We start from the raw sequence: 17,112 nt of genomic DNA, 5'->3' as shown, positions 1-17,112 counted from the left end.
GTACTTTAATCATTTAGTCAGTTAGCATGTAGTCTTTTAGTGAGGTAGGCTTTAGGGCATAAACTGCTTCAAAGTAGTATGCACTATGCATGTAGTGTTTTAACGATCGTCACACTTGTGGTTTAGGGCTATAGTTTCTTAGTCAGTTTTTATATAAAATGTGTTTGTACAGTAATGGAATAGTATAAATTTGAAAGTTATTAATATACATTTATTTGTGATTCTTTTTTACAGATACAGAACAGGAGTGTTTCTCATCTGTTTGCACTCTTCTCGTGCAAGATTGTTTGGATGAAGGGTCCTTAGGTGTTTCATAATACTTGCTGTGCCGCACGAGTATTTTTTGTTAGGATCCCCTCGTAACAGAACTCTTTGGCAAATCTTGCGAATGAAGAAGGTGGCATTGGTCTTTGTTTGCCCCTTGGAAAAAGTTAAAAATTTCTTCACCACTGAAGAAAAACGTTGTGGGCGTGGTGCCTTCTGCAAAAAATTTCTCAGATTCGGTAAATATTTTAAAGCAGCAACATTTACAGTTTTTGTAAGTTAAACTTATAAAATTTTGTTAGCTGTATGCATTTTATATATCTGTGATTTCTTTCTTGTGGTATTTTGTTGAGAATACCATGTTGGTTTTTTTTTAAACAAACTTTCTGATTTTCCTTGTTGTTTTGTATTATTGTTGTTACATTTTGTTTATTAGTTTATTGTTCATATATTTGTTAATAAAAAAATAAAGTTTGAAAATAGTTTATCGTTTATATATTTATTATAAAAAATAAAGTTTGAAAAAAAAATAATGTTTTTGGTTGTTCTCTTAACTGCTGTGCGACTCTTTCTTGTTATTATTACTGTTATTTGATGGAGTCCACCATGGTGTTAAATTTTGGGGCACTTATCGCTGGAATACTGGTGATATCTGCAGTTTGCACCAACTTCTGAATAGTGTGTTAGATTTATCTCAACTTTACTTCTGTTAAAGTGCTAATAATGAAATGGAGAGTAGCCGTTCCCGTGCAAAAAGACACGAGGTGCACCTTTGCGATTTATTCTAAATACTAAAATCCTGTATTGTATTGCACTGAGGTATTGGCTGCACTTACAGTGTACACACAAAATCTATTAAGGAATCTCATTGTATTTATATTGATTGGAACAGTGCGTCAGGTGCTGGATCTTGACGAGATACACTGCTCAGTTCGTATATTGTTGTGCACAGGAAAAAAAAAACACATCACAACTTTCACACCAATTGCAATGCGAAACAAATTCCGGCAATAAGACACGTTAGCACCAGGGATTTTACACCTGCTTTCTGCTGGTGTTAAGCAGGACAACTACCTGCACCATGAAAGGGAACACAGCCAAGAGCCACACCAGAACACCCAGAGGTGCCATAGAGTCAATGAGCATGATACCGGGATACCCATGAGGGCCAGAAGACTCATCTCAACAACTCCAGGACTGCCAATGCCCCCCAAACCCACATCTTAGTAAGTGTGTCCCTGTGGTCATTGTCTTAGCATGATAGGCACGAGCCCTGCAACATCACAGTGTGCTGTCACCTCAGCGTTGGCAGTGAGCCTGGATGTGTAGCTACGTACGCATCCTCCTGCATGCACAACTGGCGTGTGCTGGTCTGTTGTTCACAGGTCAGTGTAGGGGTGTGCCTATCCAGCAAGGGGAACGGGGTGTCTCGGACATGTCCGTGTACAGGAAGTGCGGTAAGTGTGTCTCTGTGTTCTGCTGTGGCCTGTTACAAGAGCCGCAGCAGTCGAAGTTGTAAAGTGGAATGCACCACCTCCAAACGGCACTGTGATGTTGTAGTTGGAATGTAGCAGGACATGCGCAAATAGGCATTACAATGGCGTCCCGTACGAGTGCACGAGATACAACAGCTCACCGTACAAGAGTGTGGGGGCTCGTGGGAGGGAGGAGCAGCCGTTTGGCAACATAACACACAGTGAACTCGACCATGTGCCACATGCTGGGAATCTCATCCATGATGACCACGGTCGCAGACATCCCACAACACCAACGACTGGCCTTTGTACACATCCTGTATGAATGCAGCATGGTTTTCACTTCTATGCTCGTTCAGTGGTGTGATGTTGGCAGGTTGTGTGACTTGTGCTCCTTGTTGGTGTTTCATTTTGGCCACTGTTAGTCTATATGTGTGTTGTACTTAATTGTGCATGTGTGCCATTCTGCCCATCTCCCCCCCCCCTCCCTGCTTCTTCCTCTTCCTAGTGCTGTTGTGTCTATAATTTTGTTGCTGCACACATAAATACATGTAAAGAATAAATTAGAATAGTTCCTTGATTCTTTTAGGTTTCAAAACTTCTCTATTGGTTTCTTTTTAATTTTCCATATAAACCTTTTTTTTAATATTCAACAACACATAGAAGTCAGAAGTGCAACGTATTCTATCAACACACTTTCTAGAACATTCTACAATACGTGCAGGTTAAAAGTTCATCAATTTTTTTAAACTTTACGATATTTTTTTGTAACATTTTCTTGAACATTTAACGACACGTGCAGGTTAAAACTTGACGATTGTTTTAAGTTCGAACAGTGCCTTCCAAATGCAAGTAGCAGGTGTGGTTGAGCTGAGCAAATTTTATCCTATGATATGTACTCCACGTTGAAACTGCTTTTTCTTAACCAATCACAAAGATGCTTTTCCACAAAACTAATGTGCACCCTACTTTTAAAAAAGAATGCTTTTCATGATATCTTTAGAGATAAGTTATAGATAGGAATTAGCATTTAAAAACCTTTGAAATTCACTGAAAAAACCATCGGTTTCAGGGGCGTTATAGTTAGGAATTGGCATTTAAAAAACCTTAGAAATTCACTGAAAAAACCATAGGTTTCAGGGGTGTTATAGTTAGCTGGACATTTCCCTCGTAGAAAACCCTAGAAATTCCCCTGTTATAGTTAGTTCAGCTAACTATAACTCGCGCCCCCGCAATGCACTGCTGTTGACGTCACATATTACATCACTCATGACATGGTCAGTGACATCACTGACGACATCACTGATGACATCACTGATGACGTCATCCATGTGATAAATTAGTGCATCGTCTCACACCCTAATATAACCTTTGATACACCGACTCAAAATTTCAGACGGCCTTTTTGACAACCATAGATACTCCAATACCAATAACTACTCACCCACTCATTGACTTTTAGGTCTACATACATCTCCACTCACTCACCTGTACAGTCACTCATACTTACAGTCACTCTGTGCATTTATACACCTATATAGACACTCACACACCGCCAGTTATCCATTGAGGTACTGACACATCTAGTCAGTCATGCAAATAATTAATCACAGTAAAATGTACTCACCTATACAGTTAAAAACACTCAAGTTCACTTACTCATAAAAATACTAACAAATTCTGTGTCTTCCTGCAGAAAAACAAACAGCACATGACACAGATATCCTTGCACTATGGCGCATACAGCCACTCCCAAAATCTCACACACTCACATATAGATAGTTATATACTCATACACACATATACACTGCGTTTCACATATGTAGTTACTAACACATGTACAACTGAGATATACATTCAATCACTAACACACACACATACTCACCCAACCATACAGTCCATCACAGATGCACTCTTAAAACCATGCACCCACTGAATCACCCACTCACACATCTAGTCACAGAGTCACACACACCCTACCCACACAAACACTCAGGCACCCATACAGATATTCAGACAACCAATCAATAACCCATATAGACACTCATATAGCTATTCACAAAACCATGCAGCCACTTATACACCAACACACAGACACATACAGACATTCACAGTTTAGTCACTAGTCTGCAGTAAGATACATTTAATGACTCACTTATAGACTCAGTAACGCACCTAGAAAATCATCCATTCACACACTTGTACACCCACTCATTCTTCAACAGGCCTTTCCCTATATATATTAAACTAAAACTGTTCAGAAACACATACTCAATGGATGATGTCATCAGTGATGTCATTTGAGATGTCATCAGTGATATCAGTGATGTCACTGACCAGGTCATGAGTGATGTAATATGTGATGTCATCAGCAGTGCATTGCGGGGGCGCGAGTTATAGTTAGCTGAACTAACTATAACAGGGGAATTTCTAGGGTTTTGTACGAGGGAAATGTCCAGCTAACTATAACACCCCTGAAACCTATGGTTTTTTCAGTGAATATATATATACGCAGATTTTTTTAAACATGACCTTGGGCAAATTACTGAAATAATATAGCATTAAGCCCTCTGACATAAAAAACAAAGCAATATGTTTGGCTAAAAGCAAAATATTTATTTTGTTGTTAGGGCAGTACTTGCATTACAATTATAATTAACAGTGTAAGGTATAATGCTGTTGATCCTGGTCAATTGCAATGTTTGCATGCTATGGAACGTTTTGTAAAACACCAGGTGAAATTAAGCAGTAGTAGTATAATGGTATAAATGGAAATGTTACTCTGTAAAGGTATAGCGTAAAAAGGAACTATGGCGTCCTTGAAGATAAAAAACAAAGTTTGAGTCTTAGTATCAAAACATTCTGTGATTCTGTTTAAATTACTTAAATAATATATAATTATGTGCTGCTTTAAATAAGCAATCCAATATGTTTAGTAGTAGAAGCGAAATGTAATTTTGTTGTTAGAGCATACCCTGTATTCTACTTAAAATAAACAGTTTACGCTATAACGCATTGATCCTTGTTAAAATTTTTAATGTTTAAAGGCTATGGATAGTTCTGTAAAGCATAAGGTGACATTAAGCAGTAATATTGACGGAAATGCTATTGTGTATAGTCATAGCATAAGAGGCAAAAATATGTAATACTAATGTTATATAGCATATTACGATATAAATTAAAGTTTGAGTTTTAGCAGTACCACCAATCTGTGCTCCTGGGCAACTTATGTAAATAATTAATTATTAAGCGCTACGTTAAAAAAAAGAAGATATGCAATAAGTTTGGATGCCAAAAGCAAAATAATATTTGGTTGTTAAGGTACTCCATGCACCATAAGTAGAATAAATAGTATAAGCTAAAATGCATTGATCTTGCCCATAATATTTCATGTTTGAATGCTTTGGAAAGTTCTATAAAACACCAGATGAAATTAAACAGTAGCAGTATAAATGCAAATGCTATTGTATATTGTGAATATGTGTCGAGCAGTGATTAATGCTTTTGGCTTGAGGTTGCTTTAGTTGTGAGGCAAGGAAAGAAGACAAGGGGAAAAACAGAGAGGATATTTCATTCAATCAATCAATTAAATAATGTATAAAGCGCACTACATACCCGCAAGGGTTTGAAGGCGCTGAGGGTGGGGAGTGGGGAGGGGGGTGCTGTTGCTACTGGTCGAACAGCCAGGTCTTGAGTCATCTCCAGAAGGTTAGAAGGTCTTCGGTTTGTCTTAGGTTGAGGGGGAGGGTGTTCCAGGTCTAGGCGGCGTGGTGGGAGAAGGATCTGCCTCCGGCTGTGGATCTACGGATGCGTGAGACGGTAGTCAGGGAGAGGTCTGCAGAGCGGAGTTTCCGGTTGGGTACGTAGAAGGAGAGTCGACTGTTGAGGTAGGCTGGGCCTTGTGGAGTGCCTTGTGTGCGTGGATCAGGAGCTTGAAGGAGATGCTTTTGTCGACGGGGAGCCAGTGCAGGTTCCTCAGGTGGGGGGTGATGTGGTCGCGGCGCGATGACATTGATGACAAACACTGCATGGCTGCGCATGTGTTTCCACTTTACATTAGTTATTCATTTTGGATTCTTTACCAAGCTGCACCACAGAGGATGTGATGCATGGAATGCGTTTCCACTTTACATCAGTTATTCATTTTAGATTGTTACCAGGCTGCGCCACAGAGGATGTGATGCATGGAGGAGATGCCGTGTTACAATTTAGGTAGGTGAGGGACACCAAGATTTCTCTTATTAGTAGTCAGCCGGAGTGGTATTTCCTGGTGTTCTAGAAATAAAGGGCCCTATTAGATTAACTAGTTGAACAATAAGAGGCTGTGGCTTTAATGCCTGGTGAAATAATTTGCATAAAACACTGCATGTAACAAACTCTTTAGAGCTAAAAAACAAAGTTAAGTGTTGACGCTGGACCAACATCCTGTGGTCCTGTGCAAATTACTTAATATTTACAAAACATACATTAACAACACCATGACCCAAGAGTTAGAAAAATATTACAAAGTCTTATCACAGTAAAAAAAAAAAACTAAAAAAACGTATTGCAGTAGTCAACAGCATGTCATAAAACACAGTATAAAAATTGCAAAATAATAATTAGGCACACAATACCAACATTACAAAAATACTTTTAAAAAAAAACATGTACATGTACAAGTAAAAAGAAATAAAGGTGTAATACAAAAGGTAAACCCGTTTTGCTATCACGCTGTACACTTAAGAGAAATAAAAAATACACGCTAATTGAAACATTAATAAAATGTAGTTAAAATATAAGACTACACATTGTAAAATTACAAATACACCATGTTGTGGCATCATGATCTGAATATTATACCATTAAATACGTACACATTTACATTATCAAAACACTGCCTCTACATCTCCCCAACTTCGCTGCTCTGCTCCAAAACCAATTGTATAATGCAAACAATATGTTACGGCATTAAGGTCTGCAGATTGTATAATTAAATACGCTCAAATTCACACATGAAAACCCTACCTTTCCGTCTTCCTACTTCCGGTGGTCTGCTACCGGCCCGGCCGAAATAAAGAATGTTTACCTATTATGTGAGGGCTGCATGTTTTACAAAAAAATAAACACTCATTTACCCCATGAAAACCCTACCTCTCCGTCTTTCTAGCTTCGGTGCTCCGCTATTGGGCGGGCCAAGATAAATATGCTTAGTAATAAGAGGGCTGCAGATTATATAGAAAAAAAATTAACTGACATTTACACCATGAAAGGTCTACTACTTTGTCTCCCTAGCTCCTCTGCGCTGCTATGCGCCAACATGAATCATGCTTACTAATTACAAGAGGGCTGCAGATTCTACAAAAAAAACTAACGCACATTCGCAACATTAAAACCCTACCTCTCCATCTCCATAGCTCCGCTGCCCTGCTTCAAAAGCAATTGCATAATACAAACCTGTTATAACATTAAAGTGTGCAGATTGTTTAATTAGATACACGCACATTCGCAACATCAAAATCCTACCTCTCCGTGTCCCTAGCTGCTATGCTATTGGGAGGGCCAAATAAGCATGCTTAGTAATTATGAGACGGCTGCAGAATATTAAAAAAAAAAAAAACGTTTACCTATTTTGTGAAGGCTGAATGTTTTACCCAAAATAAAACACACATTTACCCCGTTAAAACCCCCCGTCTCCGTCTCCCTAGCTGTGCTGCTATTGGGCAGGCTAAGATAACTCATGCTTACCAATTACAAAGGGGTTGGATATTCTACCAAGAATAAACACACATTTGCAAAATTAAAACCCTACCTCTGTCTCCATAGCTCCGGTGCTCTGCTATTGTGTGGGCCAAAATAATGCATGTTTTCTTATTGAAAACGGGCTGTAGATTATACGAATATAAAAAAACAGGACATTCACACCATAAATACCTTACCTCTCTGTTTCCCTAGCTCCAGTACTCTGCTATGGGGCCGGCAAAAATAAAGCATGCTTACTTATTACAAGAGGGCTGCATATTATACAATTGAATACATGCATGTTCACACCATAAAACTGCAGAATATACAATAAGAGACACGCACATTCACACGATAAAAACCTCTACTATCAGGGAGGGCCAACATAAGCATGCTTACTAACTATAAGAGGGCTGCAGATTATAAAAAAAAATAATTACAAAGTCTACCTCTCTCTCTCCCTAGCTCCAGCGCACTGCTATCGAGCCGGGCTGTCGAAAAAACACACAGCAAAATAAACGCACGATCGCAAAATAAAAACACTACCTCTCCGTCTCCCTAGCTACGCTGCGTTGCTATCGGGCCGCCACAAATAAGCATGCTTATTAATTAACAAACATATACAAAAATACGAAAGTAGGAGACGACTGCAGATTATATCCAAAACACTAACAAACATATACAAAAATACGAAAGTAGGAGACAACTGCAGATTATACCCCCCAAAAAAACACACATTCACACGATAAAAAAAAGCCTACATCTACGTCTCCCTAGCGCCGGTGCTCTGCTATCGGGCCGGGCAGTCGGAAAAACACAAGAGCAATAAACTCAATGGCAAGTTACAAAACAATAACATGGCAGCCATTATTAGTGTTAAAGCGGCCGCAATGTTAAACGGCCATTACACAAATGGGGAAAATAAGTGCTTACCCAGTAATTAAAGAACACCGTGTAACGCCGCAAGTAAAAGATCCAGTCCGGATGGGCCGTCCCAGAAGGAGACAGGGCGGTAACAAGGAGGGACTAAGAAGCCTCATTTACAATTAAAAGCCAGCGTTTAGCATGAACGATGATGCAAGCCAATGGAAAAAAGGGGCAGGGCTTCCACTCCAGTACTAAAATCTCCTTGACTACAATATGCCTCGGAGAGCGAGCAGCGCTGCAACGCTAGGCGAGACCTAAAAAGGAAGGTTTGGGCCTGTCAAGTGGGTTATCTTGCCAGGTCGACATGGCAGATTAAAACTGCACACACAGGCTCTATAAAGGCAGGCCTGTGACACGTTTAAAGGGCTACTGCAGTGGGTGGCAGAATCAGTGCTGCAGGCCCACAAGTTCCATTTAATTTATAGGCCCTTGGCACATGTAGTAAACTTTACTAGGGACTTATAAGTAAATTAAATATTCCAATTGTGAATAAGCTGTTACCATGTTTTAGGGACAGAGCACCTTTACTTTAGCACTGGTCAGCAATGGAAAAGTGCCCAGAATCCTAAAGCCAGCAAAAAATGAAGTCAGCAAAACAGGAGGTCAGAAAGCACAAAAAAAGTTAGAAGAAACCGCACCAAGGATGCTAGATCTAACTATGGCAATGCCATATACTTCAGTCTACCCAAATACCTCTCATATGAAATGCAGGTTATTGGAGGAAATGGAGGCTACTCAGAACATAGCTGCACATTCGGGTCTTCCACACTGAGAAAATGGGCTTCTTTAATGGCCACCAACAGTGACTTGATCATTTACAAAAGCAGGTAAGATTACTAAACCTCAGCAGTAATCTCAAGATGCATCTAGATAATGGCACGTTACAGGTGGTAGTCCACTTCTGTCGGAATGCAGCATAGAACATGTGGGATTCTGTGCCTACAAAAAGGAACATGGAAACATTAGGCATATGCCTGGCAGGGTACTATCTATGGAGCAAAGTTAAGAAACATTTTAAAGAGATGTTGACTATTTAACATATCTACAAGGGATTTTAATGGGGAATGAAAATCTGATGTCCATAGTCAATTTCCATGTACTGAAGGACTTTACGCAGCAGGAATGCTGAAATCAGAAAAAGCATAATATAATCCCAAGAGTTTCTTGTACACTTATTTGAAAACTCCTTACCAGCAATTGCAACAATACATTCAGAAGGGTAGAGGAAACATCTTGTACATTTACTGCTTGGTTTACAAGTCATATGTTTTCATTATATCTTTATTTAACATTTTAAAAGTAAACATACCTTCAAACTCTAAATGACTTATTAGAATGGACAGCAGCACAGATCTGCATAACCAATTGTTACAGTAGGACTGCAAGAAATCTAGAATAGCAAAAATACAGACACGTCTAGCTCAAAATCTCCCAGAATCCCTTTAAGTGTTCTTTATCATCTTTCTTCTGGTGTGGTTTCTCACAATGTCTTTCCTCAGCTGATCGCCTTCCTTTCACTAGCTAGCTTTCTACATAGGACAATGGTTCAAAAACATTGAGAGGCGGCCATTAAGATTCAGCCATAAACATGAAGAAACAGTGGCTGCATGAGATTATCTTGTTGGAGAAACAATTACATTCATGGCCCCAAGTCCTCTCTCACAGTCTGCACCGTTTGCTGGCAGAGTTTCCATGCACACAACTAATTCTTTAAGTATTTCCGGGCATCTCTTGCCACCAGAATCTGTAAAGCACCTGTAAGCGTCTATGGTCTCTCTTAGGGGCAGACTAAAAGTTGAACATAGCTGTTTAATTTCAACTTCTCCATATAAAATAGGTTTGTCACCGACTGGTAAATTCTCCTGATTAAGCACGCTGAAGCTTTCAAATAATTCTGCATATGAGCCTACCCTACATCGTTCATTAAGCATTACTGACAGACTTTGATAAAATTGCCTTGGGTTAAGCGAACTGAAGTTGACCCTTTTTTCAGAAATCTGAATACTCATGAACTGCCCTTCGACTGCTGCCCTCTGAGCAATAGTAGCAAACTTTCCAGGTGTGTCCTTCCTAGCTGTAAATCTACAAACCTGATTTAGCAAACATCTGTGAGCATTAACAATGGTCATGTCATGCCTCTTTAGCAATTCTGATAAGTCACTGAGTTGCTCGAGCGCATCACACATTAACCCTAAATCTTTTATGAAGGAAGAAGAAGTGAGTTTATTTAGAAGCCCTTCGTATTTGCCCCTATCTCGTGTGGGCCTCGATGGGTCCCTGGAGGCATCTTCAAAATGCTTTTACAAAGCTGGAAAGCAGTGCCACACAGCTTGAACAGCCCCATAACTCGATGCTACCCACCTTGTGTCAAGTATTCTGCCAATTTTCTGTAGCTCCATAACCAGTTCATTAGCAGTCATTTCCAGCTGCCTTGCATTCCTAGGTGACATGCTGTATGTTGCATACAACAAGTCCATGAAGATTTTAAAATGATTGATTCCAGCACCATAGTCAATTGTTTCTGCCACAACGAGCTTCAGGCGGTGTGCTAAACAATGCCACAACAATGCAATATTCGGAAAGTCTGACCTTAGTAACTGTAACTTCTTTGTTAAACACAACGGCTGCCCCATCTGAGCACAGGGCAATCCAGATATCATGCAGAAGGTTCACAGAGAACCCAATATTTTCAAAATACTGCAAGAGAGCCATCTTAGTGGCCAAGGAATTAATTTCTTGTAGCTTCACTCGACCAAAGAAAACAGTCACTGGTTTACTCTGGTCACCAAAAGCACCACGCAGATAGATAATTAATGCTGGTTAGTTGATTATATTAGTGCTCTCATCAACAAGCACAGTAATCTTTGGCTTGTGGTCCTTGATGTAACAAACCAGTTAGCTCTGCATTTCTACTGCTATGTGTCGGAGTATTTCAGCAGCTGTGACATTGCTGTGTAGCACACGACCAATAGCACTGCCACTCATTTCCAGGAGTTTAATTAAATTTGGGTAATCTGTAAAAGGGCAATTGTTTTTTGCTAAGTAGTAAGCAGTTATAAAAACTCTGCATGTGCTGTCCAGGCGGGTGACGTTGCTTTGTTGAACTGCTTCTTCCACTGTGTGATTTGAGCGTTTCACAAATTTATTCCGCAACCAAGTGAGCGCCACTTGCCTTATGCTCTGAAATCTTTTTCCTAATCTGCTTTTGCCGGAAAGATTTTTTAGTACCAGAGGGACCAACCTTTCCTTCTGTCCACTCAGAGCTTATTCTCATCCCATGGACACTACCACCAGCTGCTTTCACCTCTTTGCAAACAGAACATCCAACATGACCTGAACTCCGGTATAACCAAGGATTTGCCTCTTTAAAATAGAGGCAATCTGGAAGCTGGGTGACCTCTACTACGGATGCTTCATGCAATGTATCCATAGGCACAGAATCCATATCAGGTCAGATATGATGAACATTATCACTGTGTCAAGTTGGACTAGCCTCGTCACTATTCATGTGTTTTTGGGATTATGGCAGAAAGTCCAAAATCGAAGTCTGCAGAGATTGGAGTTTCAGGAGTGCTCCTGCTGACAGCGCTGTCATATTAAAGGAAGAATTGATGAGGGGCCCTCTGCTTGTAATTTGTTTCCAGCGGGTCATGCCTTGCTTTACTTGTCTCACCATCCAATCTGTAAATGAAACAAGACAAGTTTACTTCACTAAACAAGTGAACAGCTCTGAATCAGGCATCCACAAAGAACAGAGACGGCCCTCATTGCGGCCAACGATGACATCAGAAGCATCCTCGACCAAGGAGAAATGGCCGCACACATCCTCCTCAACTTCTTCGCAGCTTTCGATGCGGTCTCACACAAGTCACTCATCAGAAAGCTTCAGCACTTAGTAACTGCGGACCGGCCCACAAGTGGATATCCTCTTTCCTAACGGACAGAACTCAACAAGTTAAGACTTCCCCCTTACACCTCAGAACCAAAGAAACTAATCTGTGACGTCCCTCAAAGATCGTTGCTCAGTCCAAGACTCTTCAACGTCTACATGCAGCCCCTCGAGGACATTGTCAGAGCCCACAGCATCAATACAGTATCCTTAAAGGATGACACATTGCTCATCCTCATCGACTTAACCAGCACTATCAAAGCAAACTTAGCTAACTGCATGAGCAACGTCGATGCCTGGATGAAAAACAACTACCTCCAGCTCAACACCGACAAACTAAAGTCCTAAACTTCGGCAACTACTCCCTCTGGCACCCCTCTTGGTGGCCCTCCAAATTTACTCCCCAACCACCCCTGCGGACCATGCCAAGAACCTTAGCATCATCTTGGACGCCAACCTCTCCATGAGCAGACAGATCAACGCCGTCTCCTTATCATGCTTCCACATCCTGCGAATGCTACGCAAGATTTTAAAGTGGATCCCACTGAACACCAGTAGAACAGTCACCCAGGCTCTTCTCACATGTAGACTAGATTAAGGAAACGCCCTCTACATTGGAAACCTACCCATGTCCTATACAGACTCCAAACCACCCAGAACGCCGCCACCAGTTTCATCCTGAACACCGCATGAAATGACCACATCTCTCCACCCCTCAACAATCTCCACTGGTTCCCAGTCCAAGTAAGTTGTAAGTTCAACTTACTCACCCACACCTAAAAAGCTCTCTACAACACCGGTCCAGCTTACCTCAACCACCGCCTCAGCTTCTACCAACCCACCAGACACCTTCGATCTGCATCCCATGCAAGAGCACACATCCCTCACATCAAGACCACCAGAAGCGAAGGACACTCATACCTCGCAGGTAAGACGCGGAACAACCTCCTGAAACACCTCAGAACCTCTCCTTCCCTCATTAGCTTCCAAGGAACCTCAAGACATGACTCCTTCAGACGATAAAGGCATGATTCGCCTCTTCTCAGGCCTGCCCTTCTCAGAACCTGGATGCCCTCATGGCTGATTAGCCGCACTCTATAAATGCACATAACATGATAGAAAGCAACATTATCAAGTAGTGGTGAACTGAACAGTTGCCTGCAGCATAAAAACCACTACAAAAATATTCCACTGGTGTATTGTAGTACCAACCTTCATATGCAGGCAAACCGGAGATAAGCACAGTGAGAGAACTTATCGGAGATAAGCACAGTGAGAGAACTTAAGTATTATTATTATATTTCAACTACTCTCGAACCAATCCAGGACCTGGACAACATTCACCATTTCCAAGCTGTTTCAACAGGTTTCTACTAAGTACTCCAATTAAAGCACATGCTACAGCAGTAAACCCAGTGCCAAAGGCTGTACAAGTCATTAAATGTTCTTTGCAAGATTTACAGGCCGGAGCGGTTAGTGAAGGAGATGGCTAATAATGACCACTAGAGTCCTACACAAAATGGATATAACTGTATTAGAACACCCAACAATTCCAAGAGGGAAGAAATCTTTAAATTAAGAAGAGAGAAACATAAGGAGGACCTATTCTAGCCATTATTAGCCCTCTGCCACTCCATTGTACTTAATGGGCTCACACCGGCCCGTACTGTTAATTAGTATTACACTATGTCTTTGATTATGAATCCAAAAGCAGTTTGTTTTATAGGCTATAACCGAATGGCAGAGACCATATTCATGTCACTTCTCAGGAAAAGAGAAAGGTGGGAAATAATTACCATTTACTCCATATGTGGTACCAGTAGGATCGCCTTATGACTCTTCAGAACAGGGTCGCATTAGACGTCATACTTGCAGACCAAGGTGGGGTATGTACAGTGATCCAATCAAGTTGTTGTGTTTTCATTCCAGATAACACTCCAACTGTTTACCAGGCCATTTCCAAACTGCATAAGATCTCCGAATCTATACACGTGGATAAAGGAGATTGGTCATTGATGGGGTGGTTCTGGGAACTGATATCCGCCTGGGGATGGAAGATTCTGATAGTCATTGGGATGATCTTAGCCATTCTTTTCCTGTTCTGTCTGTGTATACAGTGTGCTCCTGCAGTATGTGGCCTCTGTGCTACATCATGTGTAAGGAAACCTGTATCAAGGGACGAGCTAAGTAATAGGATGATACTACAGCAACATCTCAACGACTTTATGAATATAGACTTGGACTCAGACCTAGACTCAGACTGACGTGAGTATAGGTTAATTGCCTATGTAAGGGCAAAAGGAGGGTCTGTGGTACCTTAAATTCTGGACCCGTGTTATAAACATCGTCGTATCATGACGATTTTGGTATCAGCAGACCGCAAATGATTATGATACTATGAACAAGTATTTTCGCCATGTTTGGGTGAAGAAATCACCCTGAAATCATAGTTTCCGTTCTGATCCCTCGGGTTCCATTTTAGAACGACAGCCATTTTGTGATTGCCCTCACATAGGCCAATGACTAGGCCAAAAATCGAGTCTGAAGGACACATACACCCTTGCTGACTCCTCTGTGACCTGGGCAAGCTAACTCCACTGCCCGAAGCCAAACCAGTTCGGCCAGTTCCTTTCCCAGTGGTCGAACGAGATTAGTATCAAGGCCCAACATATCGTAAAACCCTTTGATCACACACAAACTATGGTTAATCTTCTACACACCTGTCCCTGTTTCCTTCTTTATGACTTGCTTTACGAGGAGGAGGTGCCCGATTATATTGGAGGTCTGTCGCTATCTGATGGAAGCAATGAGCCTTGCCGGGTAATTGATTAAGGGCTGGACAATGGGCTTGTCATCATGACTTTGCTTTTTCTTTGTAGTGAAAATATGTGAATGGTCAACTGTAAAATAAGGAATGTTTGCCTAAAGCACAATATTTTGTATAAAAGGAGAAGGCTGACTTTGTAAGTTTGAGCAGTCTCCTGAGAATATACACCGTGTTGTACTTCTAGGATACCTGTTACTGGCTGCGGCCAATAAATTCGATCTTTGACTTCACCTAGAAGACTCTGTGTTTCTGTAGTCTGAAACAGGAAGAACTCGAAGTCTTTGGGTGTGTCCCCTGGCACCGCTGGGTTCTGAAAAACCCAGTACTTCACATATTCTATTTTTACCTCTACTAACAGTTCTCATCAGTGTTGAACCTTTCATAGCATCCTCCCAATTCTAATCCCCCTCTAGTGTCTACCTCTTGCAGCTCCCTCCCTTCGTGTGCTGCTCTTTCCATATACAAGCCTGTAGTTTTTGCTCAGTCATTAAACACCCCCTCAACTCACTCCAAAATCCCCTCCTGGTTCCCTTTTAAGCCATCTGCTAATTCACCAGCTTCTCTTCTAGAGCCCATGTTGTCTTTTCATTTCCATCTATCCACACCCCCTCATAACCTTGCTTTCCCTGCTCTACAGATCCAGCTATGAATCATAGCGTCTCCCCTCACTTCTGTATTTTCATTTGCTTTCTCTGCCACACCAACACCTCATCTCCTACCTACCTTCCATTACTCCAATCTATAGCTCCCACTCTCGTACACCAACCTATCTATCAGCAAAGGCAGCCGAGCCTATGGAGAAAGCAGTCTGTTAGATACAAGGACGGTCCTCAAAGGTACCAATGGGATGAGGAAGAGCCAGGTGCTTTTCATGCGCCTGGCAACACGTTTTCACACTGGGCCTCTCAGAAATCCTTTCAATTTTTATTTTCTAGTTTCTCAGTTTACCAATGGCATTACTCCGTTCAGGCACAGTTCCCAAATGTCAGTTTTCAGCCAACTGCACTGTTTTGCATTTCAAATGTTTCGACACTGCTTTTCGCACATTACTGTGCGCCTTAATGCATACAGGTCGTAAGTGATACACATAGTGAAAGACAGAAAAACCGCCCGATCGTACAGACGGGAGCTGAAATTTTAACATGAGTACCTGAACTAGGCTGCTCAGGAAGATATGAGAATAACCAGCGGGTCCACTAAGATTTTATAAGTTGTATGGCTGAATACTGAGGAGAAAAGGAGGGATCTAAAGCCATTAGAGCCCATCGTACCTCTAAGGAAGCAGAAATAATAGAAAAAAATTCTTCATAGCGGAGGATAAACAAAATTCATTAAAGAGTCCTATAGCCCATCATTCCTCCAACAAAGTTGAAAAATCTGAGAAATTTACTCAATATTGGAGGATTGATTAAAGTTATTGGAGAGCTTAATTGACTCCGGGAGTGTATCAAATATCCGAGGGCGTCATGTGTACAACAACTACACAGATGATTGTCACAAAATCTGTGTCCTGAAGAAGGTGGTTGATTAGGATATGATCCACCGAAACGCCGCGTCGACAACTACATATTTTTAAACATTTTAGTGGTTAAAATTAAAATGTGAATAAATGAAATGTACTTTGCATCCATTAAATTGATTATCTGATATGTAATGTGATTATTGTTATTGTGTACAGACAATGATAGCGGAATAGTATTACATTGAGATCTGGAGGCAAACAACAGAGTATATAATAGTCCCCATCATTTTAATATTCAAATTGTGTTTACATGTGTGATTACACTGCAATACATTTTTTAATAAATTGTTTAAATTGTATTTACTCCTGCAAAGATTTTTTGGGTGGGAACTTTGGAATAGTGTTGTGGAATTGGGGTATAAACACAGCTAACATGGCCACATGTTGAAGAGTTCAGAATTGGAGAGTGTGGATTAGTAGTTTGAAGAGTGGGTAGTTTGGAAAATAATAGCACAGAACCTTGGGGGGGACACCATTTTGTTGTTTC

General features: G+C 40.9%; 1 pseudogene across 1 annotated transcript in view; it reads right to left on the bottom strand.

The window, feature by feature from the left end:
• Nucleotides 1–9,652: 9,652 nt before the first annotated feature.
• LOC146870744 (E3 SUMO-protein ligase KIAA1586-like) overlaps nt 9,653–17,112 on the bottom strand; it is a 196,582-nt pseudogene continuing 189,122 nt past the window's right edge. The window contains exon 2 of the transcript XR_014979150.1: nt 9,653–12,068. The product of XR_014979150.1 is annotated as an E3 SUMO-protein ligase KIAA1586-like (transcript). The remainder of the gene's footprint in view (nt 12,069–17,112) is intronic.

The sequence above is a fragment of the Triturus cristatus genome, chromosome 1_1 (assembly GCF_964204655.1).
Source record: "Triturus cristatus chromosome 1_1, aTriCri1.1, whole genome shotgun sequence".
Lineage (NCBI taxonomy): Eukaryota > Metazoa > Chordata > Amphibia > Caudata > Salamandridae > Triturus > Triturus cristatus.
Note: the sequence above shows the minus strand (reverse complement) of the source record. Positions and strands in the feature narration are given on the sequence as shown.